Genomic DNA, 11969 nt, shown 5'->3' with positions numbered 1-11969 from the left:
TAATTTCATGGTTGCCATCACCATCTGCAGTGATTTTGGAGCCCCCAAAAATAAAGTCTGACACTGTTTCCACTGTTTCCCCATCTATTTCCCATGAAGTGGTGGGACTGGATGCCATGATCTTCGTTTTCTGAATGTTGAGCTTTAAGCCAACTTTTTCACTCTCCACTTTCACTTTCATCAAGAGGCTTTTTAGTTCCTCTTCACTTTCTGCCATAAGGGTGGTGTCATCTGCATATATGAGGTTATTGATATTTCTCCCAGCAATCTTGATTCCAGCTTGTGTTTCTTCCAGTCCAGTGTTCAGCACTTAGCTTTCTTTATAGTCCAGCTCTCACATCCATGCATGACTACTGGGAAAGCCATAGCTTTGACTGGACGGACCTTTGTTGGCAAAGTAATATCTCTGCTTTTTAATATGCTGTCTAGGTTGGTCATAGCTTTTCTTCCAAGGAGCAAGCATCTTTGAATTTCATGGCTGCAGTCACCATCTGCAGTGATTTTAGAGCCCCCCAAAATAAAGTCTGTCACTGTTTCCATTGTTTCCCCATCTATTTGCCATGAAGTGATGGGACCAGATGCCATGATCTTAGTTTTCTGAATGTTGAGTTTTAAGCCAACTTTTTCACTCTCATCTTTCACTTTCATCAAGAGGCTCTTTAGTTCTTTAGAGGACATAAGGGTGGTATCATCTGCATATCTGAGGTTATTGATATTTCTCCTGGCAATCCTTATTCCAGCTTGTGCTTCATCCAGCCCAGCATTTCTCATGATGTACTCTGCATATAAGTTAAATGAGCAGGATGACAATATACATGGAACAGACTGGTTCCAAATTGGAAAAGGAGTACATCTGCACTGTTCTCTGAACCCAGGGGAGGCAAGGCACAAGCTAAGAGGCCAGAAGAATATGAAAGCCATAGGAACTGCAGACACGTTTATTCTCTTCTAGCCAGCACAGCAGGGGTAGCAATGGACATAACATAACACAACATAACCACACTCGACCTCTCTCCTGGATGACGCAGCGGCTGGAGCAGTCCTCGCACTATATCCTCTCCTCCTGCAGCCGATCCAGTAGACACAGATGTGACGCAGCAGCAATTCCCGCCACTTTATGGGTGGAGCTCACATATCCGCACTGCACACAAAACCCGTGACCAAGTGAGTCCCTCATGACGCCCGTGTACAGTGCTATAAATGATCTCAGCTGTTACATAGTCATTATTTACAAAACATGGGGCAAGAGAGAGGCCACAGGACGAGAGAGCCTGAGCGCACACCATCTTGGCTAATCTGCTCTCTCCCCACATCCAGAGGTTAGCACATTCTTTAGTATGACCCTTCTTGGGAACTGGGATGAGGATTGACCTATTTTCCTCCTAAGAGGAGACCAGACTCCAACTCCCCAGGCCTACATTCTAACCTTCCCAAAGGGCTTGGACACACTGGATTGGCCAAGATCTAGGAATGGCTTAAGAAAACGAGGTGCTAGGAGTCTACGAGGCATGTTGCTGGAGCCATCACGTTATTTATGGGGCCCTGACATCTTTAAGAACAAAGCCTCCAGCCTTCCGGGCTCCCCCACGACCTGAGGTTACTTCGCCCTGTCTCTCCCCACCCAGGGGGGTGCTCCATTGCCACAGAAAAGCTGCATAACTTGCTTCCCGAACTGCCATTCCATGGTGGGAGAAGGATAAAAGGGAAATGCAAAATTGAGACGAAAATGGACTAGAACACTCAAGGATGACAAGAGGCTATGAAATTTGAATCCCAATTTCCAGGTATTTCTCCTACTCATTCCTACTCAGCAATTGTGAAGCAACTGCCTTTGGAACAAAGCGTTTGTCTTTCAACAGATATGCCAGGTTCAAGAAGACCTGTGGACTTCTCTGGGGTCCAGTGGCTAAGACTCCGCCTACCCAGTGCACTCTCATGCAGGGTGGATTCCCTCCCTCACTGGGGAACTAGATCCTACAGCCTGCGTGCTGCAACTAAAGCTCTCACGGGCCACAACCAAGACCCAGCACGGCCAGACAAATAAATAATTTTTTAAAAAGAAGAAGGCCTGGACAAGGCAGTGAATAAGCACAGTCAGTCAGTTCAGTCACTCAGTCGTGTCCAGCTCTTTGAGACCCCATAGACTGCAACATGCCAGGCTTCCCTGTCCATCACCAACTCCTGGAGTTTGCTCAAACTCATGTCCATCGAACCTGTGATGCCATCCAACCATCTCATCCTCTGTCGTCCCCTTCTCCTCCCGCCTTCAATCTTTCCCAGCATCAGGGTCTTTTCCAATAAGTCAGTTCTTTGCATCAGGTAGCCAAAGTATTGGAGTTTCAGCCTCAGCATCAGTCCTTCTAATGAATATCTCGGACTGGTTTCCTTTAGGATTGACTGGATTGATCTCCTTGCAGTTCAAGGGACTCTCAAGAGGCTTCTCTAATACCACAGTTCAAAAGCATCAATTCTTCAGTGCTCAGCTTTCTTTATGGTCCAACTGTCACATCTTTACATGACTACTGGAAAAACCATAGCTTTGACTAGAGGGACCTTTGTTGGCAAAGTAATGTCTCTGCTTTTTAATATGCTGTCTAGGTTGGTCATAGCTTTTTTTCCAAGGAGCAACCATCTTTGAATATCATGGCTGCAGTCACCATCTGCAGTGATTTTGGAGCCCAAGAAAATAACCTGTGTGAATTGGAGGAGGGGGGCCTCAGGAAAAAAAAAAGCGTGTGAATAAGCATACCTGGCTCTATATTATTTCCCAATTTAAAGACGTGATTTTTTCAGAGTGTTCTGGATGGATAACTTTGGGTTGACTGTGGCTTTGCTTGTCATAGGGAGTGTCAGAGTCTGCATTTAGGCTGAACATCTCCATCCCTCCCCTCTTCCAATGCCTTCCTTTGAACTGTTTCAGGTCAGCTCTTTCTTCTGCTTTCTGATGATGATACTAATTCCCTCCATGTTGGCAACTCCCTGAGAAAGCCAGGAGAACACCCAGTCTATAACGATAGCCCCCAACTCTGCCGCTATAGGGAAGGCAAACCCAGCACCTTCCATCAGCCGTGTTCCTTCCACGGAAGGCTGTCAGCAGGCCAAGGGGCTTTGATCAACTCCAAACAAGCCAGACTCATTCATAAGAACCAAGGAAAATGCTCAATTCTCCATCAGTAGCTTGACACTCTCAGTTTCACTTGTTATAGTCTTGAGTTGACTTGTCAAAATCTGAGATATAGTTTGCAGTTAAATTTGAAAGGGAAAAAGGGAGGGGGTCACGATGTCTGATATTTCCTCCATGTGTGTTGAATTTTAAAAGCATTCTTCTGCTGCCTTTGGCTACCTGGCCCCAGTGTAAGTAATATCTACTTCCTTTTGGAAAACCAACCACCAGACTGAAACTGAGCAGGTGCATGTGGAAAAAGCCTCCTGGCCATGAGCGAGGGGGCAGGGAGGCATAATGGCTGTAAGCATAAGATCTGGAGCCAAACCTCTTAAGTTTGGATCTCAGCTCCACTGTTTACTGCTTCTGAGAACTTGGGAAAGTATTTCACCTATGTCTCAGTTTATTCAATTATAAAAAATAAGCATTAAAAATGGTGTGAATTCAGGGTTGTTGTGAGGATTAAATAAGCTAACAACTGGCACACAGTAAGTACCCTACCTGTATTTACTACTACTACTTCTACTATTATCAGCATGTTGGAACATCCTCAGAGAAGGCAATGGCACCCCACTCCAGTACTCTTGCCTGGAAAATCCAATGGGCGGAGGAGCCTGGTGGGCTGCAGTCCATGGGGTTCGAAGAGTCAGACACGACTGAGCGACTTCACTTTCATGCATTGGAGAAGGAAATGGCAACCCACTCCAGTGTTCTTGCCTGGAGAATCCCAGGGACGGGGGAGCCTGGTGGGCTGCCGTCTATGGGTCGCACAGAGTTGGACGCGACTGAAGTGAATTAGTCGTAGCAGTGTAACATACTGGGTGTCTACACTCTGGAACTAGTCTTCTGGGTTGCTAGAGAGCCATGCCCAGGAGGGAGAGCCCTTAGGTGACCCCATTTTCTAATTGTCTTTCTTTTTTTCAATTTTACAGAAATATAGCTGATTTACAATGTTGTATTAATTTCTGCTTATAGCAAAGTGATCAAGTTTTACATATCTGTATCTATATACACATTCTTTTTCATATTCTTTTCCATTATGGCTTGTCTCAGGATACTGAACACAGTTCCCTGTGCTGTACAGTAGGACCTTGTTGTTCATCCATCCTATATAAAATATTGGTCACCTAATCGTCTTCCAACTGTGATTACTCACTATAATAAAGAGAATAGAGAAAAGATGGGCAAACAAGTAAGGTGGTCCCGCCAGGCCTGCTGGTTAAACCTCCCCCACATTGACTACAGACTCTTGGCTGATGACTACAGGTTAAGGGATTCCTAAGAGGGGCTTCTGCTGAGCAGGAAGAAGGAGGTCACAAAATAGTTTTACTGATGACGTGACTGTGAGCTTAAGGTTGTGTGTGACACCTGCTGCCCCCAGATGAAACATTTGGAGCTTGAGTCACATTTGTTAGTGCAGAATTGATGTACAAAACTCAAGGAGGGCACCAAATTTCTATGAACTGTAAATTAGTAAATTGCTTTTTAATCTACCATAAAAGATCACGGAAAAGTCCTTTTAAAATCAAAGGTCTGCTAATTCAGTCATGAACACATTTACCCAGTGGTGCTCAAGGCAAGAGGGAAACCTTCCAGGCTGCACATTTGCCATTTAAAACTTATAATTTAAGAAATGATTTAAGTTTAATTACAATGTCGAAGGCAGATATGTGTTACTTGGAGGAGACACTGGCTCCTACCCTAATATTTGCTTTTTAAAATATTTAAGAATAAAACGGCACTTTCCCCATTACGTGCTTTCTGATCATACCTCCTTTCGGTGAACCAAGGAAGGCAGCGGGGAAGAAGGTGGTGCCGGACACAGATGTCCTCTTTGGGGCAGAAGATGTGCTCTCCAAGCTTCAGTGTGCAGAGAGGACATGAGAGGGAGACACTGAGTTGGCCTGGAGGAGGAATTGCAGGATGCACACCACATCAAAGACAGAAACGGTTACTGTTCAGCAACCTGTCCCCAGGTGAGAGATGCGGACACTGAGACCCAGAAAGAAGAGGTGCTTATCTCACCATTAGGACCCCAAATCAGAACTAAATAGAGAAGGAAATGGCAACCCACTCCAGTATTCTTGCCTGGAAAATCCCATGGATGGAGGAGCCTGGCGGGCTCCAGTTCATAGGGTCGCAAAGAATCAGACACAACTGAGTGCCTTCACTTTCACTTTCAGAACTAAAAGCCAGTTCTTCTCTTAATTAAGTCCCCTTTCTACTTTACCAGTAGTTCTGGCCTTTGAAAGTGTTTAAGAATTACCTGGAGATCTTGTTGGAAATGGTGGTTCCTGACCCTCCTATTCTGACTCCCCCAGACTAAGATGCAATACAATCCAGGTGATATGGATGCAAGTGGATCCAGAGGCCACACTTGAAGAAACTCTGCTATAAATTGACTGTCTTAATGGCAGATACTTCTCAACTTATTAAACTGTTTGATGAATCAATCTAGATGTGAAAGCCCTTTGAAAAATTGTACAAATGCACCTGTAATATGCCCTGAAGGTGCACTTCACTCCTCAGTCCATTTTTCTACTCAAAATATGATCCACAAAACAGCAACAGCATTATTACCTGGGTGCTTGTTAAAGAATAGAGTATCAGGCTCCACCCCAGGCCTAATGAGTCAAAACCTTCATTTTAACAAGACCCTTGGTGATTTGAGCACAGCAAAGTTTAAGAAGCACTGATAAAAGGTCCACAGAGTCTTTTTCTATCTTATGGGTCAGGAATTGGAGCAGGACTCACCTGGGTGATGTGTTCTGTTCGATGGTGACTGGGACTTCAGCTGGGGTGGCTCAGATATCTGGGGATGAGTGCACAGCTCAACTAGATCCACAGAACTGAAGCCCTGGTCCACCTCCATGTGCCATATGCTGGGACTGGAATGTCACAGATGGTGATGACTGGCATTTGGGCTGAAATGAGAGGAAGCTGAGGGCTGGTCAGCATTACTCTATTTCCACAGAAGGAGGTGGTCTCAGGGGAGTCAGGTGCCTGGCTTCCCTCACAGGGGTTGTGGGGAGTGGAGTTTAGGAGGGAGTTCCAAGAGACAGGAAGTGGAGGCTAACTAACTGGCCATAGGAAATGCTTAGAATTGGGGAGCATCTTGAACCAGTTTATGAGCAAAGAGCCAGGCTGTGAGGTCTAAACTGGAAGACTGGAAGTAAAAAGTGGGGAGAGAAAGAGAGAGAGATGCAGGAGATTTTACAGGAGAAAATGAGACTCAATGGACTTGGAAATGTGCTTAGGCGCTGGACCAGCAGAAGGAAAGAAAAGGACTTCCCAGAGTAATTTCTAGATCTCCTGTAGCCTAAGGCAGCTAGTTTGGGTTTTTTGGTCCCCCTCCCACCTCCAGCCCCACACCTGCCCCCACCCTAGGCCACAGTTTTCCACCACACTGTAAGGGTACCATGTGGTCCTCTTCCCAGAGTTTTTGTGTGTGTGTGTGTGTGTGTGTGTGTGTGTGTGTGTGTGTGTGTTTGTGTGCGCATGCGCACGCATGCTAAGTAGCTTAGTCGTGTCTGATTCTTTGTGACCCTGTGGACTGTGGCCCGCCAGGTTCCTCTGTCCATAGGATTTCCCAAGCAAGAACACTGGAGTGAGTTGCCATTTCCTCCTCTAGGGGATCTTCCTGACCCAGGGACTAAACCTCTGTCTCCTGCGTCTCCTGCATTGGCAAGGAGATTCTTTACAAGTGAGCCATCTGGGAAACTCTCTTCCCATGGTTACCTCTACATAATTCTGCAAAGTAGAAATAGCTTTTCAGATTATGGTTTCCAAAGGAACCTGAAATTCGCCACAGGCTCACCACTGTCTTAGGCATTCAGAGAAAACAAGCAGCTGCACACTACGTCAGAGAGTGGTTTGCTCAAAAATCTGAGCTGCTTCCTATCTAGAAAGGATAAATAATTCTAGGCTCTGATTTTCCTCTGCTCTAAGGGAATCGTATAAAAAGCCTATAGGAAACAACCCCTAGAATGACCCTTGGATCCAGAGAAGTAGCCAGAAATATATGTACAATTAAGTGATTTTTTTTTAAAGCATGAAACCAATTGAACCTAAAATAAGCACCCAATTATATAAAAGTAAATATAGACAAAATGGTGGAAGAAGAAATGATAAATGTTAATTGACTATTTCTAAATTGAAAAAATTTGCATGACTTTTTCCTCTTTTCCATATTTCAGTAAGTTTTCCACAATGAACAGTATTCATTTCATAACCATAAAAATCTATGTCATATAAAAACAGATTTTGATTTTCAAGGAAGATTCTAAGAACCCTCATATAGCAATGATTTCTTCAGATTTCAAAAACCCCACCACTAATCCTTCCAGAGACCCACATGTAGTAGTGTTGGCCCTGATAAATGCCGGTTCTGTTCTTCAAGATTTACTTGTCAGGAAATCAAGACACACAGAATGAGTTATTTCAGAAGGAAGTGTTCCGGGATTCTGGAAACAGATGATGCCTTCTTCCAGCCTCTTGTCATTCTTCTTCTTCACGAGATATCGTCGTCATCACTCTGGGTCTAACTCAGCTTGACAGTAGCCACATTTCTGTGCGGATCTTCATCTTCTCTTTTGGTAAAAGTCTGTAAATTGAGGCGCAGCTCACAGCTATTTCATACTAATCAGATCCTGGGACTAGATTAGAATTAAGAATGGACCAGAGGTGCGATCACGTGAAGCCAACCAGCTCCCCAGTAGACACATGGTTCTCTGTGCCTCATCTTCATGAATGCTGCCTAGGCCATCTGCTCCCTCTTTGATTTTTAAATTTTTCAGCCGTGCCACATGGCTTGCGTGACCTTAGTTCCCTGACCAGCAATGAAACCTGTGCCCCCTGCAGGTGAAGCATGAGCCCTAACCATTGGACATACAGGAAGTCCCTGCTCTCTCTTTTATAGGCCAGAGGGCCACAGATCTCACTACCTATCGACAACTCATGGCAGCATAACCCTTCTCTCTCTTTTTCTCTTCACTTGCAGTTTGCACTGCCACTAAAATATTCTGCCTCTTGGCTGCCATGATCAGCGTCTAAATCATCCCTCGTCTAAGGTCCTAGTTTTCTGAGCACAGAAACCACAGACTCAGCAGCCAGGATGTCATCAGTCTGCTCCAGATTACATCATCTCCTTCTGCCAACCTTAATACCACTACGGCAAGCATCAACAGCAATACCCATGCTTATTTCAGGAGAAATATTGAACAGATGTGACAGCCTTGTCAAACTCCTTTGCTGGTGTCCAACCACTCTGTTATACCTTTTGCAATTCTAAAATCTCTCTTCTGGCCATAATAGAGACAGTGTGCGCTGACCTCACGAGCAGGAAACTGTTCCTGTAGCATCAGTTGAATACCGACTATCAACACCAACTTATACATCTAGGCTTTACAGCCCGCTGATCATTTTTATACACATCTTCCTTTTTGACTGTCAAGACAGCAGAGCCAGCGACGGTATAGCTTAAAAGAGTATGGACTTCTCATCAGAAGCTTTAAGTTTCTGGGCTCCTTACTGCCTGTGAACCTTGGGTAAGTCCCTTGGAGCTGGTTTCTTGTCAGTAAAATACTAATCTCTTTTCAACCCAATTTGAAAACTACGTGAGATGATGCATTTAAAAATAACCAATTATGGGGACTTCACTGGTGGTTCAGTGGCTAAAACTCTGTGCTTCCAATGCAAGGGGCCTGGGTTTGATCCCTGGTCAAGGCTAGATCCCACATGCAGCAACTAAGAGTCTGCTTGTCACAACTGAAGAACTTGCGCCTGCAACAACAAATATTGAAGATCCTGAGTGTTGCAATTAAGACCCAGCAGAGCCAAATAAATATATATATATATAAAAATTATGAAACCAAGTATTCAAACACTTATACACAATATTCACAGAGTATTATTCACAATAACCAAGAAGTGGAAATAATCCTAACATATGATTATTAACATACATCCATCAACACATGAATGGAAAAACAAAAGGTGGTATTTGTACATGATGGAGTATTATTAACCCTAATCCTTAAAGGAATGAAGTACTGATGCATCATGAAGGAATCTGGAAAACATTCTGCCAAGTAAAAAGAGCCAGACATTAGAGGTCACACGTTACAGTGATTCCTCGTATATGAAATACTCAGGATGGGTCAATCCATGATTTGCGATTGTGTGGGACTGAGGGGAGGTGGGAAAAGGCAGGGACTGTTTAACGGGTATGGGTTTTCTTTTGGAGAGAGGAAAATATCTTGGAACTAGACAGAGATGATGGTCACATAACATTGGAATAAATGCCGCTGAGTCGCTCAAAGTGGCTAATTTAATGTTACATAAATTTTACCTAAATTAAAAAAAAATTACAAAGCACACAAAAGTCCTAGTTAGTAGATCTCAGTTGTAGACAAAACAGTTTCTCAAAGATTAAGTGACTTATGAAAGGACGAAAACTTAGAAAACAAAAACAAGCAAATCAAAATGAAACAAAAAATCCACTCTGAGACCAGAATTTTCTGGTCCTCTTACAGGCCAGGTAGGTCTTTGCGTCCTTACAGTGATCCTGTTTTATGTGTGGACATAATATTTAAGTTTTCAAGCTGTCACCATTCTCCACTTTGGACTTTTTATATCAACTCCCATGCCCTGTTGCCTAATCCAGTCAGCATACTGCACATTCAGCCTCCTCGTCTCCTTACTCACTCACAGAGATACTAACAAAATGATAATCTAGCCTAAAGGAGGTCTTTGGAAAACCAGAAGCGCCTCCCTCTTTCTCTTGTCTAAAGAGAAAGTTCCTGAATGCCTAGTAGTAAGTTCAGCAGATAGAGAGCTTTGTTAGAAACTTATTATCCTGGGTTCCAGCCAAGTCTAGCTAAATCAGAATCTGAATTTTACTAAACTTCCTGGGTGATGTGCATGCATATGAAAAGTTTAGACACACTGCTCTGGAGCTGTAGAATTGTAACAGAGTCCAGTTACATGAAGTCTGAGGATGTTGGAGATGTAAACTATAAGCTGTGTTGGCCTACTGGGCCATTTGTTCTGAGCAGAAAATATGTCCATATCCATCATCTTCATCAGAATTTACTGAAAAGCTTGTGAACAGTGGAGAAAGCACTTAGGCTCTTCACCAAGTGACATCTAATTTCACAGATATGATTAGCCTCCATGATTCTTCTGTACCCTGGGAACAATAATTCTACCTCTCCTGTTTTCTAGTAATACTCCCAGTTCACAGGTAAATGTCTACAAAGGGATTATTTAAACTATCAAACACTACAGTCCATGGGAACTTCAGAGGTCATCTGGCCAGTGGTTCTCAAATGTTGTTCTATTGACCTATTCTGAACTGGCTATGTCAGAATCACCTGGGAATATTTCAAAAAGGCAGAGTCCTAGGATATAGGATCAACTTATGTCTGGAAGAGGCACTGGAATGTGTGTTCTTCAAAAGCTCTCAAGGTGATTTCAATGCATAGTCTGGCTCGGAAACCATCCATCTAACTCAGCCCACGCATCCCCTCCACAGCTTCCCCACCACTTCAGCCTAAAGAACTTCAGGGACAAATGCATTTCATTTCAGAGCGCTAACTTAGAAAATTCCTTCCAACACACTGAGTCAATACCTGCCTCCCTATGCTTTTCACTTACAGGTTCTGTCCTTTTGAACCATACAAAATAATAAGAGTGTGTTTCAGATGTACAGTCTCTCTTCCATATCATGTGGCAGATCTTCAAATGTCTGGCCCCACGCCCTGTGTCCATCTGTGTCTTCTCCCTAATGATGCGTTTTCCTTGAAGTCTATTTCATCCAATAATAATATAGTTACCAACTATTTTTTATTATTCTTTTGCTTTTAATCTGCAATAATTTACATGTATAAGAATATATGGGTAAAAAAAGAATATTATGGGGCTTCTCAGGTGGCTCAGTGGTAAAGAATCTGCCTGCGAATGTAAGAGACACAGGAGGCATGGATTCGATCCCTGCATCAGGAAGATCCCCTGGAGAAGGAAATGGCTACCTACTTCAGTATTCTTGCTTGGAAAGTTCAGTGGACAGAGGAACTTGGCAGGCTTCAGTTCATGGAGTCACTAAAAGTCGGACACAACTGAACATGCATGCATAAGAACATATAGTTGTCTTGTATAAGAAACATAGAACTACATTTTTAAAAAATTCAGTCTAATAATTTCTTTAGTTAAACATTACACATTTATTATAATTACTAACATATCGGGGGTTATTTCTATCGTATTATTTTGTGCTTTCCTTTTATCCTGTTTTTTTCTTTTCTCTCTTTATTTCTTCTTTCCTTTCCTGAATTCTACTAAATTGATTGAATTTTCTCTATTACATTCCTGCCTTCTTGCCCCAACTCCCACACTTCTTAAATTTGGAAGTTGTACCAGGTTTAGCAGTAACTCTTCAGAGTTTTTGTTTTGTTTTGTTTTAATTAAATAACAGGAATATCTAACAAAACATAAATTCAATCAACTTTAGTCGTTATTCTTAAAATTCTGACATGAATAGTTAACAGAATCTAAAGTTAATCAGCATCTTCTCTGCCTCCTTAACACACCAAAGGAACTTAGAACAGTTTAACTCTGAATAATCACCTCCCGCTTGCCATATCAGATCAGCTTGCCATATAGCGACACCTATTTCGAATATTTTAGATTTATCATGCTTTTATACCCCCAATAAATTGCTGCTGTTGTTTCATGTCAGTTCTTTTGTAGACTCACTCATATGCTTATTTGTTTCCCAATCTGTCCTTCGTCTCAATTCTTCCTTCTG

At 43.0% G+C, this 11969-nt stretch overlaps 1 long non-coding RNA gene across 1 annotated transcript; it reads right to left on the bottom strand.

The window, feature by feature from the left end:
• Nucleotides 1-404: 404 nt before the first annotated feature.
• LOC147365395 (uncharacterized) lies at nt 405-6092 on the bottom strand. Its single transcript, XR_015133573.1, has 3 exons — nt 5918-6092; nt 4935-5067; nt 405-1141 (listed from the first exon to the last, which is right to left on the bottom strand). It is a non-coding gene; the product is annotated as an uncharacterized LOC147365395 (long non-coding RNA).
• Nucleotides 6093-11969: the final 5877 nt, after the last annotated feature.

Source organism: Bos grunniens, chromosome 10 (genome assembly GCF_055505025.1).
Source record: "Bos grunniens cultivar Pamir isolate PY7600 chromosome 10, Bosgru_T2T1.0, whole genome shotgun sequence".
Taxonomy (NCBI): Eukaryota; Metazoa; Chordata; class Mammalia; order Artiodactyla; family Bovidae; genus Bos; species Bos grunniens.
Note: the sequence above shows the minus strand (reverse complement) of the source record. Positions and strands in the feature narration are given on the sequence as shown.